The sequence below is a fragment of the Aotus nancymaae genome, unplaced genomic scaffold (genome assembly GCF_030222135.1).
Source record: "Aotus nancymaae isolate 86718 unplaced genomic scaffold, 86718_ANA_hifiasm-v0.15.2.pri h1tg000016l, whole genome shotgun sequence".
Classification (NCBI taxonomy): Eukaryota; Metazoa; Chordata; class Mammalia; order Primates; family Aotidae; genus Aotus; species Aotus nancymaae.
The window spans coordinates 9827679-9849621 of NW_026988428.1; the positions used below are offsets into that span (position 1 = coordinate 9827679).

The 21943-nt window shown below is 35.4% G+C and overlaps 1 long non-coding RNA gene across 1 annotated transcript in view; it reads right to left on the bottom strand.

Moving 5' to 3' along the window:
- The window catches only part of LOC105728922 (uncharacterized), a 41230-nt gene extending 26397 nt beyond the window's left edge, over nt 1-14833 (bottom strand). Inside the window, exons 1-2 of the long non-coding RNA XR_001110155.2 lie at nt 14768-14833; nt 14603-14664 (exon numbers count right to left, since the gene is read on the bottom strand). This is a non-coding gene — a long non-coding RNA (uncharacterized LOC105728922). The remainder of the gene's footprint in view (nt 1-14602; nt 14665-14767) is intronic.
- Nucleotides 14834-21943: the final 7110 nt, after the last annotated feature.

Genomic DNA, 21943 nt, shown 5'->3' on the forward strand with positions numbered 1-21943 from the left:
TGAACTTTTCTGGGTCCTATCAGCATGGATTTAACTAGATTATTAAGTACTTGAGTCCAGGAGTTCAAGAACAGGTTGGGAATCATTGTGCAAACCTGTTTCTACAAAAATTAAAAATAAAAAATTAGGCAGGTGTGGTGGCATATGACTGTAGTCCTACTACTTGGGAGGCTAAGGTGAGAAGATTGTTTGAGCCTGGGAGGACGAGGCTGCAGTGAGCTGAGAATGTACCACTGCACTCCATCCTGGTTGACAAAGTGAGCCCCTGTCTCAAAAAAAAAAGCATACCTGGTTGATCTGAGAGCCTAACATTAGCAATAACTTATCTAGCTATTTCTCCTCCTGCCCTTTGTTGGGGGAAGGCAAGCAAACCAGTAAAAAATCAGCAGACTCAGAGTACAGAGGACGATAGAAAGACAGACAAAGAGCTTAGAAGCACCTACATGCCAATCCAAATTACAACCCATTGTTTCTGAAGCGTTCACGATTTTTTCCCCCATAGATGAGCAATTTGGTTTGGGTTACAACTTCATTGTGGCCAAAATAATTCTAAATTTTCATAAGATTTATCTATTGAACTAGAGGTTCTGATACGAAGTCTCAGATTCCTTGACCCAGTCAGAAATCTGAAGCCTCCCTACCAGACCCAGTTTTATTTCTATTGCAACTTTTAAACTCAGTTGGAACGAAAAAATGCTCAAGTAAACTTGGAGAATCAACAGAAGTTGTGGGGCTCTTGTATCCTAGGGTGCTCTCAGTGATGACTTCCAAATATGCAGCAAGACGTAGTGAGCATGAGGTCAGTAGGGGGTCTACGCCTGCCTGCTTGCTGCTCCCAGATGTCTTCATTGGGTAGTGTCCTTCAGATTCTCACTTTTGACACCAGATATAATAAAAGAAAAACTTGAGCACATTTAAATTTTAAAGAGTTTATTTGAGCACTAATTCTTTAAAATTTAAATATCACTGAGTTTTTCTTTTATCACTGTCAATGAATCTGTTCTTCATTTCTATAATTTTATTGTTTCACTAATGATATATAAACTCATAAAGTATAAAACATTTTTGGATTGATTTTTTTTTACTTGGCATAATTCTCTGGAGATTAATCTATGTAGTAGGCTGTATCAATAGCCTGCTCCTTTTTATTGCCTAGTAATATTCCATGATATGTACTACAGTTTAACCATATACCTATTGAAGGATAGCTGTGTTGTTTCTGGTTAAGAGCCATTGCAAATAAAGCTTCTATAAACATTTGTGCACAGGTTTTTATATAAAAATAAGTTTTCATTTCTGTGGGATAAACACCCAGAAATGCATTTTCTAGGTTATATAATACTCATTTTTTTCTTCTTCTTTGTTTTTTTTTTTTTTTTTTTGAGGCAGAGTTTCGCTCTTGTTACCCAGGCTGGAGTGCAATGGCACGATCTCGGCTCACCACAACTTCCGCCTCCTGGGTTCAGGCAATTCTCCTGCCTCAGCCTCCTGAGTAGCTGGGATTACAGGCACGCGCCACCATGCCCAGCTAATTTTCTGTATTTTTAGTAGAGACGGGGTTTCACCATGTTGACCAGGATGGTCTCGATCTCTTGACCTCGTGATCCACCCGCTTCGGCCTTCCAAAGTGCTGGGATTACAGGCGTGAGCCACCGCGCCCGGCCTCATTTTTTTCTTAAAGAAACCTCCAAATTGCTTTCCAGAGCAGTAGTTACATTGCCATTAGCAATGTATAAGCAACTCAGCTCCTCAGTTTCCTCACCAGCATTTAGCGTTGTCACTATTTTTTGTTTAGTCATTTTGATAGATGAACAGTAGCATCTTATTGTGGTTTTAATTTACATTTCCCTAATCACTAATGATGTTGAACATCTTTTTATGCGCAATTGTCCACCTGTGTATACTGTTTGGTGAAATGTCTTTTCCTATCTTTGCTTATTTTGTAATTGGATGGTCTTTCTACTGCTGAGTTTTCAGATACGTATTATATTCCATATATGATATGAATAAACTATATTCCACATATAATATGGAATATATAGATACATATTTTAGATACTAGTATTTTTCATATGTATGGTCTGCATATATTTTCTCCAATTCTGTAGCTTCTCTTTTTTGTATCTTTAACAGGGTATTTCATGGAGCAAAAGGATATAAATTTGATGAGGTCTAATTTATGAATTTTTCTGTCAGGAATCATGCTTTTGGTGTCAAGTTTAATAACTTTGCCTAGTCCTAGATTCCAAAGATTTTTTCTTATTTATAAATGTTTCATAGTTTTACATTTTACACTTAAGTCCATAATCCATTTTGAGTTGAAAGTGTTTTTGATTTCCTTGAGACTTCCTCTTTGGTTCTTGGATTATTTAGAAATGTGTTGTTTAGCTTCCAAGAGGCTGAAGATTTCTCTATTTTCTTTCTGTTATTGATTTCCACTTTGATTCTGTTGTGTTCAGAGAACACAGCTGCAAAGTTTCAATTTTTAAAATTTTTATGGCCCAGTATTTGGTCCATCTTGGTTACACGGGCACTTTAAAAGATGAGCTCTTTATTATGTCAATGTAAAAGTTCAATTCTGGATATATTTAACACAAACATAAAATATTTTGTCAAAATTTCTCAATTTATTGAAAAAAATCTCTTTTAAGCAATAGTATAGTAGAAAACATATTCATTATAATTGCTAGAGAACTTGTTTCTATCTGGCAATTCTTTCAGCCAAAAAATTAAGCTAAGAAATTCAAGGCATAAATGCACTTCATTCATTCATTTGCCAAATATTATGAAGTATCTATTACTAGGTTTTGAGATACCAATGTCAGTCAAACCCACCAGTTTGGTGAACGAGACAGGCATTAACAAATAATCATGGTAGTGGATCTAAAAATCTCAGTCCCAAGAGAGCATGTAACAAATAAATTTCTACTAGTCAGAAAAGTTTTGCTAAGCAATATGTGAAGAATAAGCAGAAGATAAGTTTTGGTATAACCATCTTTACAAGAAGAAATTTGCTGAAATTTGAGCACCAGTTCTCAAAGTGCACATAAGACAGTAGATTATCATAAGGGCAATAATGTGACTCTGATAAAAGATAAAAAACCAATTTCATAACACAACATGAAATATGTCATTAGCATTTGTTTTAGCTGTTGCTGACCAGTTTTCTCCAAATAAATCCACAATAAGCATTTCCTTCCTGTTTCTTCCATTTGGCCAACAGTTAGCTCATATCCTTATGATGTATTTTTTTCCACAGAATACTTTTCAGATGAGCTAATATATCATGGCTATTTCCTTTGTAGTCCACCTTTTCATTAGTTCCTCATTTCTGAATTTTTTTTCAATGAGTGTTTCTAAATATTATGGAATCCATGTGATTCTTTTTGGATATATGCATAATGTATATGATGGAGTAATAGTTATTTAGAGGACAGAATAACCTTATTGCAGATGAGGTGCTTATAGACAGGTGGATAGGGAATAGGATAAGAAGTTATAATCGGTAAAGGAAAACAGTACACCAATATAGATCATTAGATTCAACTTTTGCTGTTCTTATATTTCTCTTTCTACAATATGTTTTCACAATCTTTTCTTGCTAAAGATGTATCAGATGTATTCATAATCTTCCTCAAGCAGTGTTTTCTTGAATTGCTCTTTCAAAACCCAAATGACTTATCTTAGCTTAGGACCTTCGACGTTAAACTGCAGCAGCTTTTCTTCAAAGGCGAAAATAATTTTTATTTTGATTTTCATCTTGTTTACAACATTCAAGAAATTTGCTTGCTATTGAAATGCTAGCCTTGGTCTTATGAAAAATGTTTTTTTAATTTATTTTTTTATTTTTAATTTTTTTTTTTAATGGGATACATGTGCAGGACATACAGGTTTGTTATTTTTTTTATTTGTTCCACATCTCATCACTACTATTTCTCTCCCAGTGCCCTCACTTTAGAAAGAGTAAATTAAATTGGCTCAGTTATTTTTAAGATATGAGACAGTGAAAAATACATTTTTCCTCCACTTAAAAATTGCTTGAAGCTTTGTTTGTACTGATATAACTCAAGAGTAGATATAAAATTCATACTTGGCAGTATTACACAAGGAAATAAAAATAAAGCCAAACTAAAAAAAAATCCTATATGATTTAAACCTTAAAAAACATAACAAATATTGTATTCTTAATTTTTGTTATCCAAATACAGTATGTACATTTTCATGTAACAATGCAAATGTCAAAGGAGAATAATACAATTTTGTTTATTTTGCATAAACAATCACTGGCTACTTGCTACATAAAATATATTCAGAAACCAAGAGAAAATAGAGGTGAGCAAGATTTAGTTTCTTCTACCAAAAGAGTCTAAAATGGGAGTACAGGACTGTTATAGTACCAAAAAAAAAGGGGTATAAACAACATGTTACAGGAATTCAGAGGAGGAAGAGATCCCAGACATCCTGAAATTCCACCACAACTATCCTGTTTCAAGCAGCCATCATCTGCTGTTTGAATCAAAGCAACAGCCTTCTGATTTGTCAGTTTGATTTCACTCCTATTTCCCTTTAATCCAATCTCTCCAAGTGCCAAGACTGACTTTTTAAAAAATGTAAATCCAATCATATCACTCCTTTGCTTAAAATCCTCTAGTTGTTTCCGATTGCACTATTGCACTTAGAGGGCGCTCCAAAGTCTTTAATAAACCCACAAGATCCCACATCATCCAGACCCTGCTACCCTCTCTTTCAGTTCTGTAAATGTGCCAAGCTCCTTCCTGACTTGGCCCTTGATCCTCCATGGGCTTGAAATCTTTTCTCCATAATCTTGCCTTGACTTGCTCCCTACATAGTTCATGTCCTAGGTCAAGTATGCATGTAAAGTGCTCATGAACACCTGCCACTCCTGAGGCTTATTATGCCTCATAGAAGTCTTTGCTTGAGATGACCATCTAATCTCACATAATCCCTCCACTGCTTTTTATTTTCAAGAAGGCATTACTTGGTGTTATCTCTTAACACACTGCAATACAGGACATACGTTTTTATTTATTTGCTTGCTTATAATTTCTCTCCCCTTACTAGTATATAAGCTCTGTGGGCAAAAACTCTGTGCTTTGCTTTCAACTGGATTTCCAGGGCCTAGATTAGTGCTGGCTATCTTGTGGATATTTAATAAAAAATATGCCACAGGAATTTTTTTGAAAAAAAACACTACTTTAATAAAAGTTTAATTGTTTCAGTTTGGTTTAAAATTAGAAATCCTTTTTAGACAACGTGAGTGCGCATGCTATTTTTCTTGGCTCTAAAACTGTGTATTAGGCTTGGAATTAAATGGGGGAGATTTTTTTAGGCTGTGAAGAATGTAATGATGTTATTGTGAAGACCACCCCAGCTCACAGTGTCTCATCACAGTGTACCCCAGCCCCTAGTCTACCATTATGATGGTTTGTCTCTGAGACCTGAAAGCTTTAGTAAGGTTAAGGTTTTAATTCTTATGTATATTCCACAAGGCCAGGGATGATACTTTTTTGACCGTAAAATTGATTTTCAGCACTGCTTGCTGAAAGGGCTTTTTTTCTGCATTGTAACATGGCAGTAGGGCAAGAGCAGTGCCAGGCACATAGTGGTAGCTCAATAAATATTTGCAGAATGATTGAAGCAACTAACATTCTTGAAGGGAATATAGGAGCTAATAAATTAGTCAGGCAATAGACTCTTAGGTCCAAACAGTATACACCTTTTTCCTGGGGAAAAAACAGATTATAGAATATTGCAGAATGAACAGAATAGTAATTCATTCACAAACTTGGGTGACAGATGTGGCAAAGTTTAGATCCACATTCTGTTATTGATGACACTAGGGGCTTATGCAATAAGTATGTCACTAAAACTTCTGACTTTTATGACAAAGTGGTCCTAATTCATTCAGTGGGAACACCTTCAAGATGGCTTTGGTACCTTTTCAGTTATAAGCCTGTATTTTACATTGTTAGTGATTGCTATGTTGATTACAAATATATCTTTAATATTTTGTAGCCTAGAGTTAGTATTATATTCGCATTAAAATATAAGACCTTTGCAACCACAGAGCTTCATTTATATTGCCCTCCATCCTTTATGTTATAGTTGTCTTATGTATTTGCTGTACACATATTATAAATCTCACAAAACAAAGTTATATGCATATATATACATACACACACACACACACACACACACACATATATATATATATATATAATTTTGCTTTCAACAGTCCTGCATATGTTAAAGAAACTGGGAGGAAAAAATTATATATGCTCAGATATTTATTACTTCTAAGATCTTTTGTGTTCAGTGAAGATCCAAATTTCCCTTTAGTCTCATGTTCCTTCCACCTAAACAACTTCCTTTAGGCATTTCTTATAGTGTAAATCTACTGGTAATAAATTCTCCAAGTTTGCTTATATCTAACAATGTCTTAATGTTTCCTTTATTCTTGTTGTGGACTGAATACATATGTTTCTCTGCCCCTCTCAGCCCCCAACACACACCCAAATTCAAATATTGATGCCCTGACCCCTAGTGAGGCTGTATTTGGAATAAGGAAGTAACTAATGTTAATGAAGTCCGAAGAGTTGTGCCCTGATCTAATACAGCTAGTGTCCTTACAAGAAAAAACACCACAGATCTCTCTCTCTCTTCAACTGCATGCATCAGGGAAAAGCCATACCAGCACACAGCAAGAAGTCAGTCATCTACAGCCTAAGGGGAGCACTCTCACCAGACCAGACACCAACCCTACTAATTACATTTTGATCTTGGACTTTCAGTCTTCAGAACTGTGAAAAATAAATTTATGTAACTTAAGCCCCAGTCTGTATTAATTTGTTATGGCAGTCTGAGCAGACTAATACAGTGTTTAAAGGATATTTTGCTGGATATAGATTTCTGGATCAAAGTTTTGTTTTGTTTTGTTTTGTTTTGTTTCTTTCAGCACTTTAAACATGTTTTACTATTTCTTGGCCTCTATAGTTCTATTATTTCTGATGAGAAATTGATGGTTATTCAAATTGTTGCACTCCTATATGTAATGTGATAAGTTTTTCTGGGTGCTTTCAAAAATTTCTCTGTATCTTTGTTAATCAGCTGTTTTAGCATGAGATAAGAAGGTATGATTTTCTTTGTATTTATCCTGTTTACAGTTCACTAGCTTCTTGCATTTATAAATTAACATGTTACATCAATTTTGAAAAGTTTTAGGCCATTATTTTCTCAATTATTTATGTGTCTCATTTTCTCTTCTCTCAGTATTCCGAATAAATGTACGTTGGCTCTTTCAACATTATTTATCACATCCCTTGTATGTTCATTGATTTTTTTTTCAATATTTTTCTCTGTTCTTTGTATTGGATCGCTTTTATTCATCAACTTTTATTCCCATGAACTTTTTCCCTTGACACTTGATTATGTCCATCCAATAAATTTTTATTGGTTTTTGCTTTTAGTATTTTTCAGTTCTAGAATTTTTAACTATTTTTTATAGTTTCTATTTTTCTGCTGATATTTCTTAGCTTTTCATTTATTTGGAGAAAATTTAACTTTACATGATCAAGCATAGTTATAACATCTTCTTTGAAAATCCTTGTATACTCAGGAAAACATCTGGATTATTTCAGGGTAGATATCTGGTGATTGTCTTTTCTCTTAAGAATGAGTCATATTTTCCTGGTTCTTTGCATGTTGGCTAATTTAAGATTGCAGTCTGGATATTATGTTGTAGATTCTGTTATATTTTTCTAAAGAGAACTGATTTTTTTGTTTGTTATAGTAGGCAATTTAAACTTGCTTGGATGCAAATGGTAAACTCTATTTTAGGAAGGCAGCTCAAATTTTCATCAGTTCTTTTATGTTATGCTAGAGTTTGTCCTTTTATTTATTGAGAGTCAGCCAGAGCTTTTGGTAGATTTTGTAAACAGAATTTTGGTAGGTAGTCTAATAAAAAGTTGCTAAAACAGGTGTTAATCAGAGGTTATAAAATAACATTAAGGGCCTACATTTGCCAGATCATGGCAGGGAAGTATATACAGGACCACAAAGTATCCTGTTACTCATTATGAATCAGAATAAGCCATTTGAGCAGTTGGCCTTTCATGTCTTCTCTATGGATATTGGTCTTCTACTGAAAGCTACCTCAGGGAATATCAATAGACACATTCCTGCACCTTGAATCTCTGCCACACCACTTTTACTTGTCCCATAGTGGCTAACTACTACATTTTCAATGGTTAAGGTTACTCAAAAGCTACCAGAATCAATAGGTTGGGTGTTTGATTCAGAGTGCTTTTCAGGATATGCAAAGTAAAGTATCTGGGGTCTACACTTGACTTGGACAGTGTAACATTAAAACCCACCTCTAGTCAACCTCTATCACCTCATAACCAGGTAGGAGACTAGAATATGGTATGATATTTTGAATAGCTCTGTGATTTTAGACAAGTCACTTTACCCTAAGTCATAGTTTACTTGTTTACAAAATGAAGATAGTAATATCTACCTTTTAGAGTTATTATTAAAAAAAAAAGATGACTTTTGTAAAAAAAAACAAAAACAAAAAAACCTGGCATATAGCATGTACTTTAAAAATGGTAACATTTTTATCATAAAATAATTCAAGAAGTAATTCATGCTATCTCAAAAATGATCCTGTTCAAGGGACAATCAATAATTACCATACTTTTAGGTGCTATGCTTTTCTACTTCTTTTGTTAAACCTTCTATATTTAACTATATTTAATTCATTTATTCTTTTTTTTTTTTTTTTTTTTTTTAACAGAGTCTCACTCTGTCACCCAGAATGGAGTGCAGTGGCAGCAATCTTGGCTCACTGCAACCTCTGCCTCCCAGGTTTATGTGATTCTCCTGCCTCAACCTCCTGAGTAGCTTAGATTACAGGTGTGTGCCACTACACCCAGTTCTGTATTTTTAATAGAGATGGTGTTTCACCATGTTGGCTAGGCTGGTCTCGAACTCCTGATCTCAAGTGATCCACCTGCCTCAACATCCCAAAGTGCTGGTATTTCAGGCATGAGCCACCACACCTGGACTGAAACTATTTATTTATTAATTCATTCATCAAATATTTATTGTTGTGCCCAAGACACTCTGATAAACACATGGGACACAGCAGAATGACTGCAAGCATTGTCCTGGTTTTTATGGACCTTACAATATAGCACAACAGACATTAAAAAATGAATTGATAATTATTAATTAAGATTGTCAGATGTATTGCAAAGGTAATAAGACAAGGCTTGCAGTTCAGACTTGGAGATTTTTGAACTTTTTCTTTTGAACCCTTAATTTCTTTGTAAGAAACTTAACTCCCTGGTTGGAGAGTGCAGGTGTAGAGACTGTGAGACCATATAAAAAGAAAGAAGAGCCCAGCTGGCCCAGTCTTCTACCTATTTCCAAGAAGGTGCCAGGCATTTGAGTAAAGCATTAAGCATCTGGCAGACCAGAGCAGACATTAACTGGAAATGAATCCTGACTTAATTTCACATGGCACCAGATTACTCAGCTGAATTCCTGTTCAAAATGGCAAGATAGGATAAAAATTGGTAGTAGTTTCCCATCAAACTACCAATGACCTTCTTCACAGAACTGGAAAAAAAAACACCTTAAACTTCATATGGAATCAAAAGAGAGCCTGCATAGCCAAGGCAATTCTAAGCAAAAAGAATAAAGCTGGAGGCATCACACTACCAGACTTCAAACTATATTACAAGGCTACAGTAATCAAAACAGCATGGTACTGGTACCAAAACAGACCTATAGACCAATGGAACAGAACAGAGGCCTCAGAGGCAACGCCACACATCTACAACCAACTGATCTTTGACAAATCTGACAAAAATGAGCAATGGGGAAAGGATTTCTTGTTTAATAAGTGGTGTTGGGAAAACTGGCTAGCCATGTGCAGAAAGCAGAAACTGGACCCCTTTCTGACACCTTACACTAAAATTAACTCCAGATGGATTAAAGACTTAAACATAAGACCTAACACCATAAAAACACTAGAAGAAAATCTAGGCAAAACCATTCAGGACATAGGCATAGGCAAGGACTTCATGACTGAAACACCAGAAGCATTGGCAACAAAAGTCAAAATAGACAAATGGGACCTAATCAAACTCCACAGCTTTTGCATAGCAAAAGAAACAGTCATTAGAGTGAATTGGCAACCAACAGATTGGGAAAAAATTTTTGCAATCTACCCATCTGACAAAGGGCTAATATCCAGAATCTACAAAGAACTAAAACAGATTTACAAAAAAAAAAAAAAACCAAACAAGCCCATTCAAAAGTGGACAAAGGATATGAACAGACACTTTACAAAAGAAGACATATGAAGCCAACAAACATATGAAAAAATGCTCATCATCACTGGTCATTAGAGAAATGCAAATCAAAACTACATTGAGATACCATCTCACGCCAGTTGGGATGGTGATCATTAAAAAATCTAGAGACAACAGATGCTGGAGAGGATGTGGAGAAATAGGAACACTTTTACACAGTTGGTGGGAGTGTAAATTAGTTCAACCATTGTGGAAGACAGTGTGGTGAATCCTCAAGGACCTAGAAATAGAAATTACATTTGACCCAGCAATCCCATTACTGGGTACATATCCAAAGTATTATAAATCGTTCTACTATAAGGACACATGCACACAAATGTTCATTGCAGCACTGTTTATAATAGCAAAGACTTGGAACCAACCCAAATGCCCATCGATGATAGACTGGACAGGGAAAATGTGGCACATATACACCATGGAATACTATGCAGCCATAAAAAATGATGAGTTCGTGTCCTTTGTAGGGATACGGATGAACCTGGAAACCATCATTCTCAGCAAACTGACACAAGAACAGAAAATCAAACACTACATGTTCTCCCTCATAGGTGGGTGTTGAACAATGAGAACACATGGACACAGGGAGGGGAGCACTACACACTGGGGTCTGTTGGGGGGAAATAGCGGAGGGACAGAGCAGGTGGGGAGTTGGGAAAAGAGAGCATGGGGAGAAATGCCAAATATAGGTGATGGGGAGGAAGGCAGCAAATCATACTGCCATGTGTGTAGCTATGCAACAATCTTGCATGTTCTTCACATGTACCCCAAAACCTAAAATGCAGTAAAAAAAAATGAAAAATAAAATAAAATAAAAATTGGTAGTAGTGATTATTTTAGCCCCAAGGTTTTGGGTGATGTGTTATGCAGCTATATATACTAAGAGAGATGTTGATTTCTCTTAAGAGAAAGAATTATGCCCAATTTATTTTTAACATTATAAGAAACACTTGTAGATAAGAATAGCAAATAGATAGATAACAAGAAAATGTACACGAGTAAGAGGTTTGTTTAATTGGAAAGAGCTGAGGTGATAGTCTTCCTGTGACAAGACCACAGCTGTAACTTTCCTTGGGATGAATGGAAGAACCATGTTATATGTTGAGTTTTCTATCATTGAATGAGGCCTGTTATATTTCTGGCAGAGGTCACTTTCAAGTAAATACTGTCAAACAGAAAGTCTAGGAAGCAAGCAAGCATGTTGATATAAAGCAGATATTCTTTCCCTGTCTCTGTGCAGTGCTAGAACTGCTGACTGCAGATAACATTCTTGTCGACAGGCCTGCCGAAGAACCACCCTGTAGCACAGACAGAGTGCCAAGAGCCTCACACATCCAACACTTTTGCAGTGAAATTCTAATCTTCCAATTTTTGGTTTTGTTTATCATAGTGCTCCATGTGTCTACACAGACAGGGCTCTGTGTGATCACAAAGAAACAAGGACATCAGGAGTCAGAATGACTTGGCTGATGATCTGAGCTCTACCACTTACCAACCCTGTGGCTTTGCAAAAGTTACTACAACTCTCCTCTACAGTTTTCTCAACTGTGAAATGGGAACAACACTATCTGCCTCATAAAGATGTGGTTTGAATGAGTTTGTCTACATGTGAGTGCTTTATTGAAAGTAAAGTAACAAGCATTTTCTTTTTTAATATCCCCAAGTCATTTTACCATTTAGTCTTACACATATGTTAGCAGTGCTTTCAGAAAGTCAGTCTAAACTATAATTGTCTATTTTGATAATTAGCAATTTTGTAATAACTTTTCCCTTTGCTGCTGATTGCTCATCTGGATGGCTGTGCTTGCTTTTTAATTGTATGAGTGTCTATTAAAGTGAGGGAAGAGCATTTTGCTTTTGAAAATAAAGAACCTTAGTTCTTTCAGAGCTATTCAGCAGTTTAAAAAATCCATTTAAATGTTCACTAAGTAAAATAGGGAAAATCAAATGCTTATGCCACTTCATTAAGGTACTTTCAAATCAAAATCACAAAATCAAGGCAAGTTTATAGCCGTTTTTCACTAAGTTTTAACATATATTTGGGGTTTTAAAAGGTAGCAAAATTGAGAGCATAAAAAAGTATTTATTTTTATTATTTCTAGCAGAAAATTTGAGAGTTTTATGGTATTTATTTATCTAGAAGTCACATAATATGAACTACTTATTTTACTAGACCCTTAAAGTCCTCATGTATAATAATTTTATAAGACTTAAAAAGGGTGAAGTTATATAGTGCATTTTCTTAAACTATTTTATCTGTGAAAGGTACAGATACAATAAAGATAAAGTTTACTATAATTTGACTTAAAATATTAATGACTCTGCTAAGGAATTTGCTAATCTATGACTAGGCTAAGATAACTTTTTTGAAAGCTGTAAATTAGTTATTTTCAAATTATTTTTCTTATTAATGTAAAGATAAAATATCTGGTAGTTGATATTAATAGTTTTCTCATTGCATTTCAATAATAGAAATATAACTGTTCTGTCAAATTATAAACCTCAAAAATCTGAGAGAGGTCTCAATTGATTTAGAAAGTTTATTTTGCCAAGGTTGAGGACGCATGCCCATGACACAGCCTCAGGAAATCCTAATGACATATGCCCAAGGAGGTACGGTCACAGCTTGGTTTTATACATTTTAGGGAGACAGATGACATCAATCAGTATGTGTAAGATGGAACAACTCAAAGTGGGGAGGGGCTTCCAGGTCACAGGTAGGTAAGAGACAAATGGTTGCATTTTTTTGTTTCTGATTAGCCTCTCCAAATGAGGCAATCAGGTATGCATTTATCTGAGCAGAGGGGTGACTGAATAGAATGAGAGGCAGGTTTGCCCTAAGCAGTTCCCAGCTTGACTTTTCCCTTTAGCTTCGTAATTTGGGGGCCCCAAGATTTACTTTCCTTTCAGAAAATAATGCTATTTAATACTCGTTAACGATATTTGTTGCATTTAATGAACATTTTGCAAGCAGTCAATAGTGGAATGTTTTTAAAAATGAAGGCAGTAACTATGATTGTTGAATATTTTACTCAAGTTTTGTTGAGAAAGGAAAAAATAAGACATCAATCATAGCACCTTGATATATCCTCTTTTAATATTAAAGAAAAAAGAAAAAAATACAAATATCAAAATTACTCCAAATTTTCAAATAAGGTTTGTAATGTGATCAAATGCACTTACAAAGGCCTTTATTTATATTTATATTGTTTAATGATACCTCTAAGGAAAGAAAGTACTCTGATATATAACAGTTAACACATCCTAGGAATATTTGTATTAAGAATTTTATGAACTTTTTTTTCAATTTGTGGTACTATGCTCATTGAATGCTCGTGTTCCTTGTGCAGGAGAGGTTAAGATGGTAGACTTCCAAAGGTTTGAATCGGAAGCAACCCAGGGACTAAAGCTGTGGCAAAACATTATTCAGGACATATCAGCAATAAGCTATTGCAGAACCTGATATCAGATTCAATTCCCATGTTGAAACAGATCTTTTCCCCATATTTACATACGCTTTTTCCCCTAATATTTGTTTTCATCTTCAAGAATGTGTCTGACTTGTAGACAATCTAGTGGCAAACACATTTGTACAAAATTATTTTCAGTACTTTAGTTGCTAAAAGAATCATTAGGTTTTAAAGAAAACAATCTTCAAGTAACCTTGGTCTTGCTCAAACTGTGTAAATATTCAAAAAAAAAGGCCAGAAAAAAAGAGACAACTATATCAGGCAGATAATACAATACCCTTCATATTTCATTTCAATTTAATTCTATAGTCTGGTTATGGGGATCTTCTTCTATCCCATAATCCTTCTTGAACATAAAATATTATCATATCAAGATTAACAACACAGAATGTCAAGTTCTTTCTCTAAAATTGTTCTTTATAAACACACAGCCAAGTATAAATTTAAAACTAATAATATAGTCTCTTCTATGACCCAAATAATAAACGAATTCAATTTAAGAAAATATATTGAGTATGTACTCGTTATATGATGAGGAATTCAATTTAAGAAAAAATATGAGTATATACTCTAAATTACTTAGTGAAGTATGATAAACTTAAAAGAAAATAATTTTTCTGAGGAAGTCTGCAATCTATTCAAGGATCCAAGGCATAAATATATGTAGAGTTAAAATGATGGAATAGGCAGAACACACACAGCACAGAATAGTGCATCATTTAAATTGCTAGTTACCTTAACTTTAAGCAGCAGCTTTCAGACTCCCCAGTATTTCAATCAGGTCTGAGACCTTAACCCTGTTAAAAGATCAAAATAAGCATGTCAGCCACATTCTCATTTATAGTCGTTAAAAGAAGAAGTGTTTGCCTTTGAGTCCATCTCCTCCCATACTTGATGTACCTCTTCTGATCTGACTCAATCTGTCATAAATAAAAAGAAAAGTTCCTGTCTTAAAACTTTATCTCTCCATCCTTTTGAGCTCTAAGTGTGTAATCAGGGAACATCTTTAAATTATAACTTTTTTCTCTGATTGTTCCCTTCATGTCTATGTTTTTACTGAAATTGAGCTGTCCCTTGAGAAGCTGTTCTCTTCAAATGGAATCAAAGTTGTTTTTCTTTTCTCTTTTATGCCATGCTTCTTAGGGCCAGGAGGGGAAGCGAACTTCCTCCTGGCTCAAATTGACGGTTTCCAAGTGTAACAACCTGTTCCTTTTGCAAATTCTTGCTCATTTAAAGCATGTGCTATCAGGTTATATTATCCACTTCTTTGCCTCCCTAGTTTACCCAAGCTCTCCAGGCATTCAAAGTTTTAACTCTGGTTTGTTCACTCAAAAGTCCTCAATATGATTATATTCTGTTGTTCTCACCAACACCTCTAAGCTGCTGACCGACTGCTTTCTTATTATTCATCAGCTTTCACTTGTCTTCACTTTCTTCACTGTCTAGAATATATTTCATAACCCATGGTAATATGACAGTAACAATATTTGATGTTTATTAAATACTTTCTGAGTACCAGATACACTATTTGAAGAGTTTTACATGCTTTACATTCAACTTACCCAACTGTATGAGGTAAGATCTATTATTATCACCATTTCAAAATGAAAAAAATTAACAATCATTTAAATATATATATGCAAATGATCCCCAATTTCCTCACCTGCCTCCTTCTTGCCAGTGTTCTAAACTTGTGCAACCTTGATCCTGAAGTAACCTAACCATGTTTCATCTTATTTGCACACAAACAGGTGAACTTTGCTGGAGTAAATAATTATTCAGACTGATTGTACTTTATGTTCTCAAGTGGGGACTCGGTACTGCTGACAATTTATGTTTTGCTGTGGGGCTAACTTCCCATTCTTTGGGGTAACTACTTCTTCTAGGGTCTCTTCTCACATGTCACACACCCACTCTCTTCACTTCCCTCTCACCTGATGGCCTCATTTCAAATGTTGTCTAGAGTAAGACGCCATTTAGAGGGAAACTCTCTTAAGATGCCACTTAGAGGGAAATTCCCTTATTTTCATACTAATACATCTGTGATCATATCTGCCCCTGCAACCTTTTGTCCCTCTCTGCTGCTGATGGACCTTTAGTTCCTCTTGTTGAAGGCCAGATCCTGCACTGCTGAGCTGAATCTTGCTTCTCAAGTATTGTGCTACCTTTCTCTTTGGAGATTTTAATATTCCTTTAAATCTAAGCTGCCATAAAATATAGTTTGTGCCATTACTTTATGTACATTTATTCCTTTTTCTTTAATTTTGGTAAAATATACAAAACATAGAACTTACCATGTAAACCATTTTTAAGTGTACGGTTCAGTGACACTAAGAACATTCACGTTGTTGTGCGATCAACATCCATCTCTAGAACTTCTTTCACCTTCCCAAATAGAAATGATGTGTCTATTAACCAATTACTCCTCATTCTCCTCTACTCCCACCTCCCTTGCCCTACCACCACCATTCTGTTTTCTCTTATACATTTGACCTCATGAGATATATCTTGAGGTATCTCAGATAAGTGGAATCATACACTATGTTTTCTCTGTCACTGGCTGATTTCACTTAGTATAATTTCATTAAGGTCCACCTGTGCTATAGCATGTGTAAGAATTTCCTTCCTTTTTAGGGCTGATTATAGTCCATCATATGTATGTACCACATTTTGTCTATCCAGTCACCTGTTGATTGACATTTGGAAATATTTTACCTTTTCACTATTGTGAGTAATGCTGCTTTAAACATGGATGTGCCTTAGATTGTTTTAAATATATACCTAGTAGTAGAATTTCTGTATCATATAGTAATTCTATGTTTAATTTTTTAAAGATCTACTATATCATTTTCCATAGAGACTGTAGCATTTAACGTACCCTCCAGCAATGCAGAAGGGTTTTGGTTTTTTTACATCCTCATCAATATTTCTTAATTTGTTTTTGTTTCCACTTTTACAATAGCTTTTATGTGCATTTCACAAAGATAAAAATTATATGCTTCAAGACAGGAAAGCTAATAAAAAATCCCCCAAATACTTGAACATCAAAGGCCTTCATCTTCAATGTAAGGATATGTGACGACAGAGCATACCAGGCTGAAAGGGAAAGCAATGGAATGTGCCAATTTCAACCTTAACACAGAATGAAAAGAGGAGGGGAAACAGCCCAAGCATTGAACACAAGTGAGCTTCAAAGAATCAAGTGAAAAATTTAATCTAAAAAGGATTCTGGTGAATATTGCCTCAAGATGACTCGTAGAAGCTAACGCCAATCCTCTATACTCCACTTAATGGATTGTGAAACATATTCCAATTGCAGAATCATTAAAATATAAAAAAACTGTATTTTACAATTGAAGAAATATGATATTTCTACCCAGCAAATCATTCCCAATTAACGTATACACAGTGTCCTTCATCTTAAAAAATAATAAATCTGAACCCTGATTTTTCTCAGCTATAACCAAATTTCTGTGGTTGTCTTTATTGATATAGGTTTTCAAAAGTAATCTCTACAAGACTATATCTGCTTTCTTTACCACCATTCACAGTTTTTAAAAAACCCTTTTTTAATAATGTAAATATATAAGCACATTACCATTGTATAAGGCACAAAAAAATACAGAAGAATGCATGTTTTAAACATTTTCTAATGCCTCCTTCCCTTCACAGTGTGTGTGTATATATATATATATATTATATATATATATGGCCTTTTTTTTTCTTTTTTTCTTTTTTTTGTGAGATGGAGTCTTGCATTTGTCGCCTAGGCTGGAGTGCAGTGGTGCAATCTTGGCTTTTTGCAATTTCTGTCTCCTCGGCTCAAGTGATTCTCCTGCCTCAGCATCCTCAGTAGCTGGGATTATGGGCATGCACCACCATGTCTGGCTAATTTTTGTATTTTTAGTAGAGATAGGGTTTCACCATCTTGGCCAAGCTGTTCTCAAACTTCTGACCTCAGGCAATCTGTCTGCCTCGGTCTCCCGAAGTTCTGGGATTACAGGTGTGAGCCACTGTGCCCAGCCGGGGCTTTTATATATAACTGAAATGTACTGTATTTATTCTTTCAAATCTTGACATTTAAAAAATCATTCACTAAGAATATGTCTTGGACAACTGTCCCTGTTAGTACCTTTAAGGCTACTTCAGTGTTTTTATTGATTGTCTATCCTATAGCAGAGATGCATATTTTCATTACTGAGAGAAATTTAAATTATTTCTAATCTTCACTATTTCAATCCTGCTAAGAATAGATTCTTAGATGTAAAATCTCTGTCTCTCAAGGGTGCATTTTACATTTTGACAGACATCACTAGTTGATGCTGCAAAAAATACTTCCATGACTTACATTCTAAATCAAAGTTCAATAGACAGCCAAGAGCTGAGGCTCACACCTGTAATTCCAGAACTTTGGAAGGCCAAGGTAGGTGGATCACCTGAGCCTAGAACTTCAAGACCAAACTGGGCAAAGTGGTGAAACCACATCTCTACAAAAAAACAAACAACAACAAAAAGTTTGATACACTACCCATCTCTTCACATCACTAATTAACTCATCACCTCAACTTTTGTTAAGAACTAATCCTTCAAGCTGCCAAATTCACACTGTTCTGTTCTCAACACCTGTCTTTGTTAATAAAATTCACTAATTGATTCCTGCCACAAAAAGTGAGGGCTGAACTTTGAACAAAGTATATGGAGAAAAATTAGCAAAAGTGTTTCCAGAATTCCTTCAGAATTTCAATCTCATTGTCCCAGACTGAGTTTTATGGCCACCTCAGCTGCAAGAGAATCTGGAAATTTGAGTAAGATCATTTCCATATTGGTTTAGATCAATCATAATTTATATCATTTTAAATATTTACTTAAATGTATGTTAAATGCTTAATCAAAGATAACTGAAGTCATTTCACCAACTAGGGGCTACTGATGAGAGGTCAGTATTACAATATTAATAAAGGAAAATTATATAAATTTGCCACATGGCATATTAGCATGTTATACAAGCTACACAAATTTGGTATCAAAAGGTATGGATTTGGTCTCAGTTCTATCACTAGATACATGATTTTGAGCATGTCAGTAAGCTTTCTTTTTTCATCTGTTAAATGAGGTTGATATAGCCACCTTAAATACTTCTCAAAGGTGCTGAAGGAATTAAAATGAGATAGTAGATGTGGAAGTCACTCATAAAAACTTATGTATCATACAGAGAGGTCTTTATTACACATATGTACATCACATATATAAACTTTAATTTTGTTGATAGAAAATACTAGTAAGTTTAAACAAGGAGTATAATATGACAGCTATTTATATTTGAAACTGAGTATGTCTGACACACAGAAACTTTATAAAACCACAAAAAGAAAAAATTACAATTTTTAAAATTACTACGTGGGGAAATTGAAACAATTCTATTTAAAAGACACACACATGAAACACATACAAACAAATTTTAAAAAGCCTTTGTATATAGCATGCCAGGTGCAATTCCTAGTTTCTTACAAATATTGACTTCTACCTCATTAAATCCGTTTGAGCTAGTAAATCCATTTAAGTTTCACATATGATGAAACTATGGCAAAGAGGATTAGGGAACTTCCTCAACATCATAAAGCCAGTCAGTGGCAGGACTGGGATTTGAAGCCAGATATTCTGCTCCAGAATCCTCCTCTGCTGCTATACAGGGTGCCCTATTATCGTACAAGCTGGGATCAAGCTTAACTGCAAGAATACTGTGAATCATGAATTACATAAATAGGAAGTTGTTTATTCTATAACTTGAAGTCTGGAAGTGGGTCATATTGGCTTGACTATATAGAAAAATGGCATTAGGGAGCCAGGGTTCTCTATGTTGTTTATCATCTTCTCACATTTTGATGGTTTCCCTAGACTCACAAACACATTCAAACAAGAGTGTAAAAGGTAGGATCACAGTGCTTAGAACCTGTCTCCTTCCCACTCAGGTCTAGGCTAATCTGGTTGCTTTGCTTTGCAGCTAGTAGGTGTAGAGTCAGCATGGGGCAATAGGGATAAAATGGGTTTGCATAGCAAACTAACCAGGGTTCAAGTTGTTCTCCCTTTTTTGTTCTGTGACCTGGAACAAGTTATTTTTAACCTCTCTGAACATCAGTTCTCTCTTCTTTATAATGGAGACAATAGTTCCTTTCTTTCAGGTTTGTTGTGCAGAATATAAATTATATGTACAAAGCAGTGACCTTGAGCCAAGTTATTACCTCTTTAACCTACAAGGGGCCATCCCTTAATATCTGAATTGAAAAGGTCCTAGTACAATCCTGAATGGGCCTTACCAGGCACTGGATTTGTTTTCTTGCATTCTGAGGTGAGATTAGCAGAATAAACCTACATTAACTCAAACTAGCCCAGCTGCTAAATAGTATTTAGCCTTTCTTATTTATTTAGCTTAATCACCACCTCATAATTTCTCTGTGGCACTAGCCTCATTCTGTTCTTAACTGCCCTTTCCCTATATCTTCACTTGCAAAACTTGGGCAAGAGAATTAGAAACATCTTTCCTTCTTGAAGACCCTACCCTCTTGCTCTCTGAGGTCACAATTATTCTGAAATAAATATCCTCATTTTCAACTCAGCAGGGTTTATCCACAATGAAGGATGGATATCTTCCTGACATACTCATTCCCTGAGCCCATGAAGTCTGAATTCCCTCTGAAATAAAGAAATCGACTGTTAACTTTGTCCTTTGTAAATCCCGAGTCCCACTGTTACCACCACCTATGTGTCCCTTTGTCTTCCTTTACAGAGTTTAAGGAGAAAAAATAATAATAATAAAAAGAGGACAGGCAGGAATCTTTGAGTTCAGAGCTATTTTTCTTTTCTTGCAACAGAAAAGCCCCTTGAATTTTCAAAAGTGGCCAATTCTGGGATTATAAAGTAACAGGAAAGCTCCAGGACTATTCTTGGCATCAGCATCAAACCAGAGAAGGAAAGACACAGTGAAATTGAAAAGATAAATAGTGCAGAGGCTACTTCCTGAGTTCTTCATGAGGAATGAGCAGATGGTATGGAGCCAAGACTTAACTGGGAGTCACTTTAGACAGCTGTGTTAGTAAGAAGTCCAGGTCTTCCACATAGTAGCCACAGTTCTAAATCCTTTTGTGCCCTTTGAGCAAAAAGCCCTCTTCTTAAGAAGATGCCTGTTTATATTGAATTGTTTTTGTGTGTGCAGAACATTTTTCTATTACAAAAAGTTACTAGGGTACTTTAAAGGGTCACCTTGGATGGGGTCTCAGTCATTGGTGGAAACCTAGACAATATGCAGGAAAAGGAGGCCACGCATAGATGGCCTGATTATTTCCTGGGTTCAGAGAGACTGTCGACAGGAACTTAAAGGGGGCTCTAATTTGATTAAAATGTAAGAGAAATGAGTCTGCTCCAGGATGTTGGAAACTGCCAATAGAAAGCAAATAGGTTCTAGCCATAATGGTGCCTGCCACAAGATTGCAAGTGAGACTAGACCCAGAGGCTGAAGAAAATAGGGAAAGAAATAAAGCTTATTCTAAAAGAAGAATCAGTTTAACTCTGGCTGATTACCATACCTCAAACAAATTCAACAGATCCAAAACACTTAGACAAATATGAGCTTTAGGGACCGAGTTCTTTAACCCTCCAAGACAGGCATAAGAAGTAATTTACATATTAGAGCTAAATGGTTCTCTTTCTCATTTAGGGATCAACGCCTACCATATATGTCAATGCCTTTTCCACTCACGATATTCTTAACCTACCTATCTCTTGACAGTTTTCCTGAAGCCCATAGACACTAATTGGGATCCTGACCATGCAGATATATGTTGCTAACACCCATAATGCAATATTTTATGTCACTCACTGAATCGACTGTTTTCCCGTGTGTACCACACGTAAGAATGGCGCCACTGACTGAGTCATATGAACACTGTATATTGGAGTATCCAGTTGCCTTCTTTGCAGTCAGCATCAGTTGAACATATTGCTAGTACCTAAGCATATCAATCATGATCTTAATAAGTTTGATAAGGATAGGAATTAGGCCTGTATCATTGGCCATGTAGT